The following is an 18,400-nucleotide window of genomic DNA, read 5'->3' on the forward strand; positions in this document are numbered from 1 at the left end:
AACTAACAAATTGTTTCAGCAAAACTATTAATAGATGGGGAAAGAATTTGGCTCCAAGTTCTTGAAACAGTGGGAGGGGAAATGAGCTGCTGGAGGTTGAAACAAATTGGTTTCTGGAAGCTCTTGAGATGTCATGCCAGACCTGTGAGCTGTGCATTGCTTCTGATATTAGATAGTCTGTTTTTAAACTGTATGCATAAAAAAACCAAACAAACCAAAAAATACCCAAAAAACCCCACAAAAAAACCATGGGTGAAAATAGAATACCCTAGACCTGTATCTACTCATTTCCTTCCTAACAATAAATAATCCTTGCTAGAACCCTCATCTTCTGTAGGGCTTAACAGTAATGAGAATTTGCAGTGCTTTAGTTTCATCAAGTAATCATAAATAAAACAGGTTTTGATTTGTAGCTGTATGCTTTCAAAAAAGATGCACACAACTTTTCCTGCTCTTTCCGTTTTCAGAAATGAAAAAAAACCCACAAAAACACTTGAACTTGGCCAGTTCAAAATGTACTCTTGGCAGTGGAAACTTTGAAAGATGCAGCATGTTTGGCATCATTTGTATCTGTTGGCTTATGGAACATTTATGTAGTTATAAGCATTTCCAAAAAATGTTTTCTTAGCTCTCTTGGAATGCTGACATTACATTATCCATACTACAAGGATCCTTGTCTAAGAATCGCAGTTTATTACACACTACCTTTGGAGGAAGAACAAAGCTAATGCTAAATGTGGTGGAAAAGAAATGTAACTTAGGAGCAGCAGCACCACACTAATTCTGTTCTTTGGAACCAAAAAGCAACTGGTAGTCAGAACAAAAAATTAATATCTAGGTAACTAGAAGGGTGAAAGGACCAGGAGAAATAAGGACTATTAAGGAATGGTAATGCAATATTACCCTTGGGATAAGGATTTCATAATGGTGTCCTGTAGAATATTTCTGGATAACAACCCAATTAGCAGGAACAGAAACATGCAAAATTTTAACTTTGTGAAATATTCGAGCATTTTAGTTAATTATTTAAATTTTACAGCATAATTTTCTAGTTACATGTGTAAGTCAAGCCCATATAATGAATGTTAATAGTTTTGATTAATCATATTTTTATTTGATTAATAATATTTGTTTAATTCTTGTGTGCATTGCAATACTTCATTACATTCGTGTTCACAGAAGCACAAGTGCCAGATTCTGCTGTCAGTCATGCTGGAATCACACAGCTCACTTGATGGAGTTATTCCAATTGCAAAAGGATCACTAAAAGTAAAGCTACAGCTTACCTACATCTTACTTTCTCACCATATTCAGTTAAAAAATAATTTAATATTACAGAGACAGTGTGGATTCTTTTTCACCACAACAAATATAAGATTTTATACAAGTACTCAGGTTCCATGGGAGAAAAACATTCAAAATCATGTGAATTTTTTATTAGGGACAAAATTAAATGAATATTCCCTACCATACGTTACTATTTTTTATTTTTTTTTACTTTTCATACATTATTCATTGATAACTTGCTAATGCTAGAACTTCTACAGTTAAAGAAATTTCAGGATTTGCTCATACATGTTTTGAAACTAATTAGAAATTCTACTCTTTCTAGCACCCACTGTCAGAATTATTTACAGAAACTGCATTAACAAGAACTATGTATTAAAATTCATGAGAGTGACTAAAGGATTTTCCAAACTACTGTCTTAAACATATTAGCACATTATTTATAAATAATAATTATTTCTACTTTAATACTGGTATATGTGTAGTTTGTATCAATTAGAAGGCTGATTCAGTCTCTAATTACTGACTGTTGTGAAGCTCAGAAAAATGAACAGTTGTAGCCCTTTTCACAAAGTTGTGTTCTTCACCTTGACTGGATTCCTACCACACGCCCTACAAGTCCTGCAAGGATGGACTTCATGGGTTTCCTGGCCCAGGGAAAGTTGGCATTTGGGGGATGGCAGAGGGGAAAAAAGCCTTCCTAGCATGGAAACTGTGAGAGCCTATCTAGGAGAAAACTTAAGACCTTGTCACTTACCCCATTGAAAAGAGGAAGAGACACAACCAGTAGAAACCCAGACTGATGTTCTAAGTTCCTATATATGGATAAGCTTTCTACATGAGGAGCTGTAGCCCTGCCAGCTGGACACAGATGGGGGGCTATCTCTTAATTTGTGTAATATCTTGCTAGAATATATATAGAGAGGAAGGAAGATAGCCTAGGCTGAACCCTAACAAACTGCAGATCAGGACAGTGAGGATAGTCTTAAAAGAAAATAAAAATTCACAACATATTAGTGAATGCAGTTGTCTGGGGCTTAGGTGAATTTTGTAGCCTTGAGGTTGTCTACGATTCTTCATACTCAAGCCTAAAACCAGGTTATGAAATGTGCTGAGCTGCAGCTGCCCAGAAGAATGTATGACATCATATAAGACTTAGACCTACATTTATCCACACAGACTTGAATACTTCACCTTGCAACAGAAATGGAATAAAGCCATTAAAAAAAAAAAAAAAAAAGCGCTATCACAGAATGTAGTATCATTTAAAAACATTGAAACATTCTTGGTGTAATTTACTTAGATTGAAATGTCAGATTAAAACTTCACAGAATCAAAAACCCAACTGGTCCATAAGCAGGAGGCAGGAGCTGCTCCACAGCTCTGGCTGGCAGGCTCCTTCCAGGATTAATGGGGAGAAAAGTAACCTGAAGATAACACTTCATAGGAACCACTGTGTGCTTCTGCACAGCTTTCCATACTCAGAAATGAAAATTTCTGTTCAGAATATGTTTAAGCACCTTTAATGATATCACTTTTGGTTTTGATATATGCACAGTTTCCATTCTGAAACAATTTGATATGATTTGGTTTTCAGATTTCAAGTATGTAGCATTCTATATTTCTTAACAACTTGACTGGCAGACCAAGGAAGTGTAGGGGGCTCTTTCCAGTGTGACAGAAAACGGGTGCACTTCTCCAATTCTTGTTTCCAAGACTCCCTTGTTTGCTAATACATTTATGCATATGTTTATATTTTTTAAATCATTACTGTATTTCATTTTGACATAATGAATAATTTTCTCTATAAAACATGTTGCTTAGGATAAAAGAGTGCACCCAGCTCATTTTTGCTCTTTGTCTTTTTTTCAATATTTTGATAACACATCTAGGATTCTTCTCCCTGGTTTCTAGCAGTATTGCATTCTGGTCATTTTAATCCTGACTTAAGAGGAATGCTCAGTGAAATCCATCGACTAAGAATGTTTTGAGAACAGGCAATATTCTCACTTCTGCTGTGAAGAGCTTTGGGATTCTTTGTTTTATCATTCATCTTCCAAACCTAAAATATTAGTTTTCATGGGTTAAGACTTCTTGTTTCCTCAGCTTTGTCAATAATATCCTGTGGAAAAAAAACAATCATACTTCTAACTGTTGCTTTCCATTCATCAAAGAGAAGAAATATTCCCCATCTTTATAAAAAAACTACAATGATTACTGTCATTTCCAGTATCTTGCATAGTATTATAACAAGATTGTCTATAAATGGCACAAAACCACCTTTCTGTAATAACTGGCAAAATGGAGAAGTAGTAGAGTTTATGCCTATGTTTACTTCCTCCGGTATTTGTGTGTTTGCTCTGTAAAGCTGATGTACTGATCTGTTTTCTGCTGCTGATGCTAACGTTTTGGGATGTCTAGCAAAAAGAGAAAACTCTGAAAGACAAAAAATCTAGAACCAAACCTCAATAAACCCATTACTCTGACCCTAAATATAGGACATTTTACACATCCAGCCCACCTAGAAAAGCTAAATTGTGTTACAGTAACTTAATTTGTTTTTGTAAGTCCTTATGTGTTCTGTGTCAGTGCACTTGCATTTAAATTTGAGAACCTCTGCATAACATACTGCAATAATTTGCTGCCCTGTAAAAAAAGAGTTCCATCTATAAGTGTTTCCCAAGTAATACTACCCTTCCCAGCCTCTATACGTATAAAATTGGCATAAACTTTTCCCAAAAGTAAGTAGTCATAAAACGAAAAATTAACATTTGTCTTAAAAAAATCATATTGGAATGTCTGCTCACTTATAATGTTCCCCTGTGAGCTCATCCTCCTCCTTTATCTTCTTTTCTCTAAAATCTCCTCATTGAAACTGAAGGCAGTGCAGTTATCTTCTTGAAAGATCAGAGGCAGGAATGAGTTTTCACAAAGATATTTTTTCATACACCTCATACCTGTAGCTTTCCCATATAACTCTGAACACACAGGCATAATCAGGGGTTTCTGTTGTCCACGAAACATCCATTCAGCTCTGCCTCAGGTGTCCTTGGCCACAGATTTATCAGACTGAACATAACGGTTATTTACTCTAACACATCGCCTCTATGGTCACAGAAATATTGCAACTGTAGTTTTAATCTACTTCCACTTTAAGGCAATTTTTAAAAAGAATATATAAATAATTTAGTGTATGATGGAGTTACTAATTTCCTTAGGAGAGCTTAACATTGTCATTGTTTTCTGAAAGTTGTACCTCATTTATCCATAGGCGCCTATAAGAAAACAAATGTTCTAGTCCTAGATATGGGCTTAGGCACCCTTCACAGACTAAAATACTTTTTTTCACAGTGTGGCTATTATTCCTCTCTGTTTTTATCCTTATTTGAATATCAAGCTGTCATGCAAATCTCATTAAATCTATCCTTGCACCACCCTTCAGAGGATATTTGCTGCATCAGGTCTTGGCTATTCAGAGTGTCTCTGACAAAGAAAATAAAATCTGAAACCCATTCACAATTCTTCTCTACCCTTGGGTTTCTTCAGTAATAACTGGTCAAATACAGAATGAAGTCTGCAAGTGCATCATTGCCTTCTCCTCCTGGTAAATGAATAGATGTTGTGTTTGCCTTTAGCTATTGCAGATGATTTCTAGTATCCCATTTCCCTCTTGAAAATATGTTGCCTCATGCTCCACATTTTTTATGATCATTTACATTCTAAAAGATGTAGTGGTTGAAGATCTTGCTGCCAATATGATTTCTACCTCTGTCCCTCATCTGAGCAAGTTTGGGGACCACAGGACAGCAACTTAGGCACACAGAAGTACCCTGTGCCAGTTTTTGCTTCTGTGTAAAGGTACAAGTGTCTGGAAAGCCAATATCTTCCAAGTTCCCCATGCATTTTACATCTTAATGAACTCGGGTGCAGATTCTGGAATCCATTCTAAACATAATAAAATAACCATTCCTATTGGAGTAAGTATCTTTTATCTCCCCTTTTGTCACATGCTACTGAATCCTCCTGCAAGTAACTGATGAGCAGACAGCTTATGTTCTCTTTAGAGAGCGCGTTCTGGCCGTTATCCGTCACACCGTGATTACAGGACTGCCCTCCAAAATGTGTCATAAAAACTGACATCAGAGTCCAAAGCATCTTTGTGTACAAAAATTGTTCTTTCGGATTTCTCACATAATCTGATCAAACCCTCTGCTTTTCTGGGGTCTTGCATTGTCACCCAGGAGAAAGGAGTACACAGTCACCCCCAAGTTTTCAGGACTTCTCTAACAGAGTGTACTCCAGATAGTACCTCTGCTCGACAGCTGGTATTTAATGACTGCAGTAACACTGTAGAGACTTAGGTGAATAAAGTTATTTTCGATGCTAATAATTCAATATTCATGGTATTTTCTACTTCTTTTGGAATGTCAGGTACTTGAAGAGACACAACAGGTCTCTGGTGTTAATATAGAGTACCAGGCTGTTCCTTCCTTCAGGGGTTCTGCTGTCCTTGCCTCCTGAAGCAAGGCAGAACCCAAATGGTCTTCCTATGGAGACTTGCTGTAAGGTCCTTCCTTTCAAGCACTATCTGGAGTGATGTTTGGAGATGTGTCTGTATTCTGCGTAGTTCTTCTTCCTAGCCTTGATCTTCAGGATCAAACTTGTTAGCACTGGGGTTGGTGTGAGGCTGCTCTGCCTTCTTCCATCATCTCTTCACTCTTGGTCCTGGCTGTGTATGTTTGCCTGAGAAAACTGCTCAAATGTCATCACATAGAGCGACGGCACAGTGCAGTTTGAGACAACTGTCTCTGGACACAGGATTGAGAAAAAATAACAGCAAATTGAGCATCTATATGAAATTAGTCTATTCCTCAACCTGAGTAAGTAACAAAAATAACTGTTTACAAGACAGGCATAGATCAAATATAAGCTGTTCAGCATTACTTGCAGCAGTTTCATCATATTTCACTTCTGTTAGTACAAGTCACTTGATAAGCAGTAGTGTTATGGGGTAAGTTTTTAATTGTCAGCAAGATCAGACAAACATTCAGTGGAGCTGTGGGTTACATATTACTGGGTTTCATGAAACTACTTGGTGGTAGCAATTTACTTAAAATATTGTGACTTTATATTCATGAAAACCACTAACATCTTCATCTCCAGACTGATTCATGACCTTGGAGCTAATTTTATTTGGTATAAGATGTGCCCTGAATGTTCAAATAATGTGTATGTACAAATATCTCAGCTCTTATCTTTCTGGCATTTGTAATTGCTAAACCCTGTTCTAATTCTAGCCAATCAACCATGATAATCTCTGATTTTAATCTCAACTAGCACCTCAGATTAACAGGCATATAGGAAAAATATGCTTCTGGAGATTGTAGTTCCTTGGTATATCATACGACTACTTTATATTTTATTTTTCTATCCTAGAAGTTATTCCTTTGGCCACAAAAAAAATGTATGTCCGCATATCTGTCATGTTTGATTCTCAGTTTCAAGATGCATTGATCTGATAACACAGTTTTGTGCAACTGATGTTTTAATATTTCTTACTGGCATGTTTCAGATATGCACTTTGAATCTGATATACAGCATCTGTAAACCTTTTCATCTTTTATTTCATTGTTTTAGCACTCTAGTAATGTTCAGGTTTAGAAATCATCTCTGCCAAAGTTATGCCATATTGTTCCATTTGGCACAGGTCAAAACTACAGTTTATGCACTTCTGAAGGTTTCTTCCCCACATCCAAAGCTATCCTATTTAGTGCGCAAGAAAATAGTAAGGATTAAGGTGAAGACCTATACAGAAGACTGGAAATCTCAAACCATCCACTTTCCTTCAATGTGCACCCTCTGCTGCCCTGTAAAGGTGCTGATGTTGCTGACAGCCCTGTCCAGCTGCTTCAGCCCAGCCACAGGGAGTGTCCCTGAGCAGCAGCAAACCGAAATGGATGGAGGAGCCCAAGCCTCTTCCCAACAAACTTCTTGTACCTGCCTGTGTGAGGGTACAGGAAACCATACGTGCATGCTCATTAGCTTGGGTAAACAAAGCCATTTGTTTAGCATCCTGATGTACGCCACGAATTGCTGGGACAGCTGATCTCTGCCTTGCTTCCCTCTAAAGCCAACGTTGCCCAGTCCAGCAGTCAATATGTATCAAACTGATTTACTGTGTAAGAGCATGTAAACTTCAGTGTATGCCACTACCAGTGACTACCAGGCTTGTATTGACAGCTTTCTTCAGCAAGGTCCCAGGAATTTTGAAGGCTGGGCCCCATTTAAAAAATGTACTTAAATTTGCATTTATAATCTGAAGCTAACAGTACGCTGGGCCAGCAACTTAATTCTACAAGATAAAGACTTCACAATTCCAAAACACTGAAGTAATTCACTGGATATAGAACTAATCTAATTCTCTTAGATCAGAATTTATATGATATTAAATATATTCTGACAGCACAGTGATAAAGAAGATTGAAAGAAAAGAGTGTGCAGAACCGTAGAGGTTGCATCCATTTTCATGTTACTTTGGGAGGGTTTTGTTCCTTCCCCACTAATGGCTTGAGCTTAAAGCACATCCCACCAAATGCAAGTGGAAGGACAGGGGTTCAAATCTAAGAGCTGATGTTTGTTACTATTAAGAAGCCCTGATGTCATCAGGCGTAACAAATGGGTTGGATCTGTAAGCATCATCAGTTGTGAATGTGGGCACATTGTATCAAAGAAATAGCCACTAAATTAGTGGCTGGAATAATATTAATTAACAGACGCTGCAATATGGTTTTAAATTTTTTGGTACAGTAGATCGCCACACAGCATAATCTTGGCTCATTAATATGAATAAAATACCATGCTGTGATCCCCAACAGGTACAGCAAGTTTAGCCAAGTGCCCTTATGAACAGCAGAGAAGTCGGACACCAGTGTGAACAGCCTTGCCAAATCCCTGGGTCTCTTTTATCTTTGACTGATTTTTGAGCATGGGCTGTTATTGCCCAGGCCAAGGACAGATAGCTGTGATTTGTGCTTCTTCACAGCTCCCCACAGCAACCTGGACTGGAAAGCTGCTGACTGGACGGCATCCAGCAGCTGCCCGGGGCCGGGATCTGGCCAAGGCGATCACTGATCCGTGCCCGTGCCGCCTGGGCAGCTCCTGGACTCGCTCCCCACTGCCCAGGGCACTGAGCAGCAGGATTTCTGACAGAGGCCCCGTGTTGCTCCCTCACAGATCTGAATGTGCTGGTAGGGCTTATGCCAAGTGCTCAACCGTCACTAAAGGGTACAATAAAAAACCTGAATAGAAGTGACTGTATGAACACAAGAAAAAAGTTGGCAGGAGTCACTGTTTAGGCCTGACAGGTTTGATTCTTTGCCCCATCTTCCTCCATACAATACTTTAACTCATATCATGCTTTTGAATGCTTTTACTGTGTATGTTGCCAGTGTTCCAAAGGTTCCTTTTATGTATTGCTATCCCTGTTGTCCATGTTCAGGTCTACTATAGGGAACACCCAGTTTTCTTCCTAAGTCTTTGGGCTAGAGAAGGCCGCAAATGCCTCAGATACCACGTCCACAGCCCTCCCAGTAAGTACACTGGTGTGCACCCCTGTAGTGTCCCAGGTGACAGCACATCAAGGGATTTAGGCCAAGCAAAAAAGCACAGCAAGATGAAACTCAAACATTTCTTTTGAGTCTGAGCCACTATCACCTCAACTTGTACTGAAGCTTATATTATTCTTTTAAACACATACCAGCATGCACTAGTATGCTGCATCTGAGCAATTGATTAAATGGAATCCAAAGAGAACATCTGGAGATTCAGGCACTTTGGGCTTGAAGCAATCTTATGTGTACAGCAGGAGTGGTAATTCTTTTTCTTGGGTGGAAGATTAGAAAACAACTTTTCACAAAATGAAACATACAAAGGGGAACTAAGGATTTTTTTTTTTTTGTATGCATTATTTTTTTAAAAGCAGTTTTAATAATAAAGCCTCTACACTCACTGTCTCTAATCTCTGTCTTTAGGATTCAGCTGATCTTTTAGAACAGTCATGAGTACTCGTGATCCTTGATCACCATTTTTTAATAAAACAGCTCAAACTATCTTTCCTCTGTCCCCTACTCCCCTTCCTCTGGAACTGTTTTTGTAGTTCATCTCAGCTTGTAGTAATATATTCTTTATATAAATAATTTAATAATTTACATGGTCCAGATTCGTGGAGTTTTGTCTTCCAATCTGACTTTCTCAGGCAATGACATCACATATTAAATATGGAATAAATTCAGTTCATTCAGCAGACTCAACAAGGCAGAGTATGCAAGCTGAAGAAGTCTTCCTGGTCTTATCTCTCCAAGTAAAGTTGTATTTTACAACCAAGTTGCAGTGTTGGATTCTCAACACGGGTGGTTGCCTGCCCACAGACCTTCACAGTAAGGACTAAGCTTTCCCCGGAAAACTTGGGCTAATATAAAACCAATATGTGTTTGACCATGATATAAATGTGAGTAGAACTCAAGTAAAATCTTTCACAGTCCTCTAACAAATCTGGATACATTTAAATCAAATTTTATTAGATTAAGTTTTAACCATAATTTCTGATTCCTGTTCCTGACTTTTCCCCTTGCTAAAAGGTATACATGAACAAATGTGGCAGATACTTCCCATTCTGTCCATTCAGAAATTAGGGGTTATTTTCAAGATTTATACACTGAGGATTACCAGCAATAAGATGCATAGTTCCTTATTTATAGTAAAAAATTCTCCTTACTGCACAAAATTTGCTTTTAAAAACATGTATTTTAGCTTTCCTAGTGCAGTTCATTATGAGTCAATTTATCTTTAAAAGTATCATTTGAGCTGCTACTGTTATATCCATACCTTGTAACAGTAGTGTTTAGACAATTATATGATATACCAGCATAATATAGGTAAACCTTGCAGGGTAGGTTATTCTATTGGAAATACTCAGAAACCTGAGTTCACTGTGCATTAAAAGATGAACACCTCCATTTAAAAAAAATCTGTTCCTGCTTCAGAACATGTATTGCATTAACTCACAGTTAAGACTTCTGAGATAAGTCCCATGAAAAAGAATCTGTTTAAAAACAAACACAGCCCAAAACTTACAAGCATCAGAAAATATATGTAAAAAAATGCACTTAGATACACTATTCTGACAATGGCATAGGGTATTTTAATGTATTTTTAACACATGAACACTAGTAAGTGGAAAATTTAATCATATTATTGCGTATATTTAATCACTTTATGCAGCAGAACTACAGAACTTTACCAAGCCATTATTACAGCTTTTAATTTTAAATTGCTTATCGAATGGACTAATTTTGACCTTTAGCCAAAGATAAAATTACCCATAAAACCAAAGGGATAAGATCTTCAGGTACAGCAATTTGTGATAGCTACTGTAAGGTCAGCAGAGCTCTGCAAGTTTATCACTCCTGTCTGCTCAAATTAATTAAAGACATCTGGTTGGATTCTAGATGCTTCAAGAGACATAGTGTAAATGAAGTAATAATTTATTATGGAATCAATTCGGTCGGAAGAGACCCTCAAGATCATTGACTCCAACCGTTCTACAGAGTTACTAATTTTTATCATTTTTCTAAATACTGAAGTTACTCCTGAGTTGTGTATTAGAAACACATTATCTGTTCTTCTTAAATTTTGGCTACACAGTAAACCAATTATGAGCCAAAATTTTTCATTTATTATATTTTGAATAGATACTTAACTAGAAAGAACATAGAAAAAACTGCAAAAAATTCTTACTCTATCATTTTAAAATGTCCTGCTGGAACAGCCAATAAACCATTTAATTTCTGGATTTTTTCTACTTTAGAAATGCTCTCTCAGGACTCACTTTTGTGGGGGTTCAATATAATTCAGTAAGTGCAGTTAATAATGGTAATAGTGCTATGGAACGACAGATATTATTAGCCGTAACAAGTCAGTTATGTTGGTGATAGTGCCCATTAGACGTGCACATTAATCCTTCGAGATTTACAGCTGAGTTTTAGTACAGAAGAGGACCAATTCTTCATGAATCAGCAAATTTAAAAGTATGTTACATTCCAAGGCGAGAAGTGTGCTCTGTCGCTCTTCAGTAGAGGTGTGTCCAATTTGATTTACATTTGCTACCCAGATAATGACTTAACATGTTCTCTTCATGCTTTTTTACTTTTGCAGTGACTTTCAGTCTTTGTGATGATACCAGGTATCTCCAATGGCTGTTTTTCCCAATTTCTTTACACAATAGACACAAAGAAGCCACAGCACAGCGGTTTTCCTTAAATTATCTAAACTCCATGCCTAATCTCTAGGATTAAAACCTGTTCCATTCCGTGTAATTTCCAAAGTCTGCTGTTCAGGCTGAAACTCCCAATGACGGTTCCAGTCCGTGCAAATGCAGATAATTTTCCTGAAGGACTCCCCAGCTGATGATTACATATTCTTGCCTTTTATAGTCTACAAGAAACAATTTATTACATAAACTCATATGTGCCTTTTTCTTTTTATTTTTTTCCTATACTGAAGAACAGCGTGCATGCTTCTGTCCATTTGTTCTTCAAGATTATGGTTCTTTAATCATATCTGTGTTCCTAATGAAGCATGTTTCTTTACAAGGACTAAAAAATATGTTCCATGTAGGGAATGACACAATTTTATTTTTACATTTTCTACTTAATTGTTATTAGTGTATAGAAACACTCGATACAATGGCTACCTATAAATGCCTAGTTAGGCAGTTGATATCCACTTATAAAACAGTATACGTGCCCATGGAATCTCTATATTCAGTCCTATGAAGTCTTTCATCAATACTAACCTAGATTAGGTTAAAAACTAATAGCTGTATCTCACTGGAGACCATAATGAATTCCACATCTAAGCACCATTCCGTATTTCACAGAAAGGTCAAAAATCCATAGGTATTCTTAGCCATACTGAACTCTCACCTATATACAATGAATCTTTAAATGTTATAACTTTACATTCATTGTGCTGTCATTACAATCTGTATATTCTTCCTCTAGCTCCCAAGACCTATACATTCTCTAAATGCAGTAAGTATGCACTTATTAGTTAGAAAAGTATTTAAATTCCTATTGTGTTTAACAAATAATATAACCTGTAGGCGTTAAAAACATGCTGTCTCTAGTATCCCAGCAGCACGCACAGACACTCATTCCTACATTTAGAAACCATCAAGATGAATTTCTGTGATGAGGATACATTTTCATGCTCCTATCTGTTCATCACCTTTGTCACCTAAATAGCATCCAATAGCAAATTCAGATTTCTTTGCCATCCTAAACGTCTATCAAGGGTCAGAGTCAAGCTGCACTTGTGATCTCTACCTTTCAAGTTTCCCTCTCCAGGAAATTTTACACTCTGCGATCCAGCTGAAATTCATAATTTGTGAGGCACCATATCCTCACTGTACTGTTGTGCCAACGGAGACTTCTTATCACAATCTCCTGTGAGTGCATACCTGTCTTGTAATAGTAGTTTTTACCATCCCTCTTTATGCCAAGATCCACTGCACTGTCCAGCCTATGTACTTGAGCTAGGTTTTCCATCTTACCCAGCTCTCACAAGAGACAGGACATTTGTTTTCCCTGTGTTTACATGCACACTGTGTACAATTCAGATAGCCCTTTTCACACTACTGTTTTTTCCCTTGCTAACTCAAATATTTGCATGCTGGCTAATCAGTTCTTAGGCAGATGTTCACTAAAATTAATGTTTATTTCCAGTTCTTATTATTTCCCTTCTACCTGCCCAGTCATTGTTTTCTTAATATCACAAAGTCACAAAACATTTTCCTACCTCCAACAACTGCTTTCTTTCCAGATTATTTTTCTTAATACCCTCTTTTTAAATTTAGCTCTGCATAGTCAAATGAAGTATTGTCAAGCAAATAAATCAAATATACTTTAGTTACATGTTATACTACATTTTCTAGCTATAGCTTAGCAGAAAAAAATTAATAAAACCTATATTTTGAAGAAAGTAATATACTCATAGACAATTGTGAACAAAGAGATTAAAAGCTATTAAATAATTTATTGACTTTCATGAAATATTTGCTCAGCCCTACTTAATGTCTACAAGAAATATTTCTAGTTTTGTATTTAGTGATTTCACATAATGGATATTAGAAGGTGATGAACAGACAAGAGGAAAATCTGGCAAGCAAAATCCTTTGAATAGTACAGAGAAATGAAATACAGATTCTTTCTGGTGTTACTAAAACACAGACTAAATTGCAGGGGGCATATATTCATTAGTATGCCTGATCTCCAGCGGAAATCACAGACCTGAAATAGGTACCAGGTTTTTTCTGTGAAACCCATAGGGATTGCAAGATGCTTAGAAATGATGCCACTGCAGTAGCCAGTCTGTAGGCAGCCACCGGATTCACAGGGTGGAAATGGAGGCCCAAGTCCCTCCCGTCCTACACACGTGGATATTTAATTTTCAGCAGAAGAAAGGCACCTGTTTCCACTGAGGTTTCAGAGTGCTGAGCATTCCCCCTGAGCTGGGTCTAAGCCAGATATTGTACTCTCTCAAAAAACACCTAAGAAGCTTCATATCGATTAATCCAACGATCAGAGCTATTAAGATAGCATTAGGAAAAATAGGCCCAAATGTGAGCTTTAGCTCCCTGCCTAATTCGAGGAGGCTTGTAATGTGTATTTTGTGTCTGCCAGAATATCAGATTCTTACCAGCATACTGTAGTGTTAGTATTCTGAAGTGCACCTGTGGAAGCTGGTGGACTTTGCATTAATAGCTAAATATCAACTGAAGCAAGTGTTAGAATTTTGATGTTTCCATGTGAATCCCCCAAGCCTCAGGGTATTTAGTATTCTCATCTTATTTCTGAAAAATAATCAAGTACTTAAGGATTTTATTAGTAGACAGTAGGGCAGAGAAACATTTCAGATGTCAGCCTGGCAGGAGCACCAGTGAATCCAACACCTCTCTGAGTCTAATGCTGAGGCTGTGATATGTACCCACAACTCGGGGACTTCAGCACCGTTCAGAACAAACTACTGTCATTTGCTCTTGAAAAGCCTCCTCTGCCATCAAAAAGCCATCAAACTGCCCTGGTGATGCATATTTAAGCAATGCACAACTGTAGATGACTTTGGGACTTAAACAGCCTGACACACAATTTACATGCACTGACCCTGTCAGGAAGTTGTAGGCTAAATCCGTACCATTTTTGTGTCTTCTGTGAGGTGTCTCTAAACATGAAAATCCACTGAACTTTGATTCCTTCAAAAGAACATCAAAATTTGAGTTTAGAATTAGGATTTGCGCAGTGGTCAAGGTAACAGTTAAAACTCAGTGTGGAAGAACGAAGACTTTGGATAATTTCTCTTGAGAGGTAAAAGTACAATAACGGCTAAGTAAAACACAGCAGAGGATGTCATATAGTTATAAAGACAGAGTTTAACAGGTAGATATTTTTTTGATTTTGGTCTTGTTTTACAGCTAGTGCCATGGAGTATTTCCATATTTTTTGGATGGAAGTTGTTGAAAGTAGATGAGTAGCAAAGCAAAGCTTCCAGTGTTATTTCTGCAGGTGAATCTCAAGATTGCAGGCTTTCTACAGTGGCATTTGCTCCTTCCTTTTCATTTCACTAAGCATCCCTGTGCTAAATGAAATAAGGTATAATTACATAAAAAATTAAGATGTATCAGGACGCTCTGACACACAGGCCATAAAATGTGAATATAACCAGAAAATTATCACCTAACTAAAGAAAACCTTTATGGATTCTGAGCATCAGTTCTTATTTTACTGGCAAAGATTCTTTTGGCATTCTTACTACTTCTAAATCTTATGTTTATTACAAACCATGTATTCGCCAGGTTAATATAAGGGATAACAGTAATCAGTTATATTTAACTGGCATGTTAGTGTTCTAAGTAGCAGTTTATCATGAACCGCTTTTAGAAAATGTAATTTGAATGAGTAATCTCTTCTCTATACGTCAAAAAGGAATTCAGACTGATTCCATTTTGCCTCGTATATTTTTTGTTAATTATTTTTGTAAAGACAATCTCAGCTTCCTACAACCCAGTATTGAAAACCAGCATTTATTGTTTATATCTTCATGTACATTACCTAATATTTGAGTGCTAGCAAAATGTCAAAATATAGTAGATTTTAAGTCGTATATCTCTCCCAACATGACACGCATATATTTCAGAGTTTAGACTGGCCAGTAAGAAGTTAGTTGCAACAATTTCTAACTCTCCTACCTGAGGTTATTCCTCCCTCTGCAGCTTCATTGAATTGTTCTGTTCCAAAATGCTCCAGCCTATTTCCTAATCATACTCTTCTTAAGCACTTATTGAGTGAAATTGTGACATGCTGATGCCAGTAATAGTTTTGCCAGATGAGCCAAGTTTAAATAAAGACATCTGGACAACTACCATTTTTTTTTCTCCATTGGCTATCTTGAAATTTGTGTATCAGAGTTCTCAAACCAGTTTTCACTCTTCAAGCAACTAAATTTGTATCACACTACATAACTTATCATCTACCTTGCTTCCTGCAGAACAAGCCATTTTCCAGAGTTAGCGATAGTATTGTATCCAGCTGGCATACGTAGCACTGTACTATGTCTGGCCAGCCAATGCCCTCAATTAAGAAACAAGAAAAACATCTTCACAGCTACTGTACGCTCCATTTTTTGCAGTGACTTCAAAATCTTCTCTTTCAAAGAGAACATAGTTCCTGATATGAATGTGTATCATTATCTCATGTTCACTGCTACATGCATCACTCTACTTTTTACACAACATTTGACAAGATCACTGCTCTGTGTATCACAGGGTTCCTCTTCCTCTCACCAACCTGCCAGCCAATTCTAACTGTGTTGTCACCCTCAACAGCTTTATGTGCTAGTATAATGAAAATGAAAGAAACTGCTGTTCATCGTCAGCGTCCCGATGGGTCTCTACGTGAGTGACACAAAAGTAATTGTCAACAGTGTAAAGGTAGACCCAAGACCTATCCACAGGAAGGCCTCTGACAAGAGAGGTTGGGTCATGTATGTCAGACAAGACAGAGGGGTATATTTGGATTCCAAGAATCACTCTCACATGAAAATAACGTAATTACAGGGCCAAAAGGTCACACTCAGCTAGGTCTAGAAATTCTACAGAGTAGATGCAAAGATTACAAAGGCACTTTTGGACTCTGGGAAGTATGACAAGCTCTAATGGCAGACGTAGCCATTGGATGGTCCTGAAAACTTTGAACAGTCAGCAGAGAAAGTTGGAATTACCTTTCTTTCTGGTAGAGGCTGCTGAATGTCTCCTTGAGGCTTCTGTATTAAGGCTCTTTGTCTAATGCTGTCTGTTTTCTCAAAATAACTTTTCCTAAAAATAGTTTATTTTAGATTGCCAGATCTAAATATGAAGAAACTACACTTGCTTTACCTCTTGTCTTCTGGTATTACATAATGAAGTAGCATTTCCCACATCTAGAAGAAAATGTGAAACCCGAATCAATACCGTTTGTTGTTACTTATTCTCTAGTATTTTTGTTGCTTACTGTGAGACACAGGAGTATGAAAAATTAAGCCTTGCTTAAATGAAGTGATATTTGATGCTAAATGCTTTCATATTGTTGCAGCATCAGTCACAGTAACATTTTAATATTTGATGAACTAAATTAGGTAAATGAGGAATGTAATTAAAATGCTGTTCTCAACCTCTAAAATAATTTAAGAAATTAGATGGGGAGTGGATTGGTCCACATACTTCACAGAAACATTGAAAAAAATGACATTACTGTCTCCCACTTGAATAAGTTGTCAGCTGATTTTAACACACTTTAACCCTCCATAGTTACTGCGAGTACAGCACTGGTTGCTTTTGGGGGGCATTGTACGTTAATGTTTAGTCTCTTTAAACCAAGCTAAAACAGTGTTTCAATCAGTTCCAATGACACACAGCTGAAGTTCTCAGTTTGTCTCTTCTGGGACCTCCTTTTTCATCTTGAGAGGTCTCGTCTCGTCTCTCCAATCAAACAAAGAACTCCATTCCCCTTTGAAATATGGAAAGTTATAAAATCACCTAACTCATTTACCACTCCGTTGAGCATTATGACTCTTTGGACTAAAAGCCTTTGAGACATGATAGGTTTTTTTGTTGTTTCCAGTTAGCCAATTAGCCTCCAGTGTAGATTAAAACACAGTTCAATGCGTATCCAACAACTAGAGGGAGCTCTCTGGAAGGGCTTTGGAAGACCTTTCCGCTTAACAGCTGTTCGAGTATTCAGTTTTGCTCATTATTAGGTGGAGTCATAAAACCCATGGTAAACCAAATTGTTATGCTTAGTGCCAAACAGAGGACATAGAAATTTAAGTTATTTTTTCACTTCCCTGCTAATTTACCTGAAAAAAATAATTCTGACGCCCAGGAACTGGCAGTGTTACACTCAGCAGGCACTCTCAGAGCTACATACTACCTTGGAATTGTATGTAGAAAAACTATTTACCCACCATAGGGGTCCTCCTTTGTTATAAAACACGCAATAGACTATTTCTTCTAAATGGACATTATTTTGTTAGTTTGCAGAAATCATGGTCTCTTTCAAGCTTGTAAAATATATCACCTCTGTAGTATTAGAAATTGCTACTATAAGAACATATGAATCATAAAGAACATACTATAAATATTGATCGCACTAAAAATATACTCATGTATTGTAACATTAAATAGTATGTAATTAGCCTGTGAATACCAGCAATATGGTTTAGACTTTTTTTGGTATTGTTTTCAGGATAAATTTACAAAGCACAAACTTTTCTTTACCCTAAAACTGCCAGCATACATACATAGAAGTTGCTACCTGTTATTTGTTATCTAGACATTGTCTTAAAAAATAGGCCCTGGAACAAGGCAATAGTCCAAGCAACAACTCAGCACTATAAAAGGGCACCAGTTAATAAAAGTAAGAATATCTGGGGATTTTTTATATCTATAAAAATACATATATACATCCATGTATATATGTGTCTATATATGCATATATCAGTACAAAACAGAACATGTACATAT

This window comes from Nesoenas mayeri, assembly GCF_963082525.1.
Source record: "Nesoenas mayeri genome assembly, chromosome: 6".
Taxonomy (NCBI): domain Eukaryota; kingdom Metazoa; phylum Chordata; class Aves; order Columbiformes; family Columbidae; genus Nesoenas; species Nesoenas mayeri.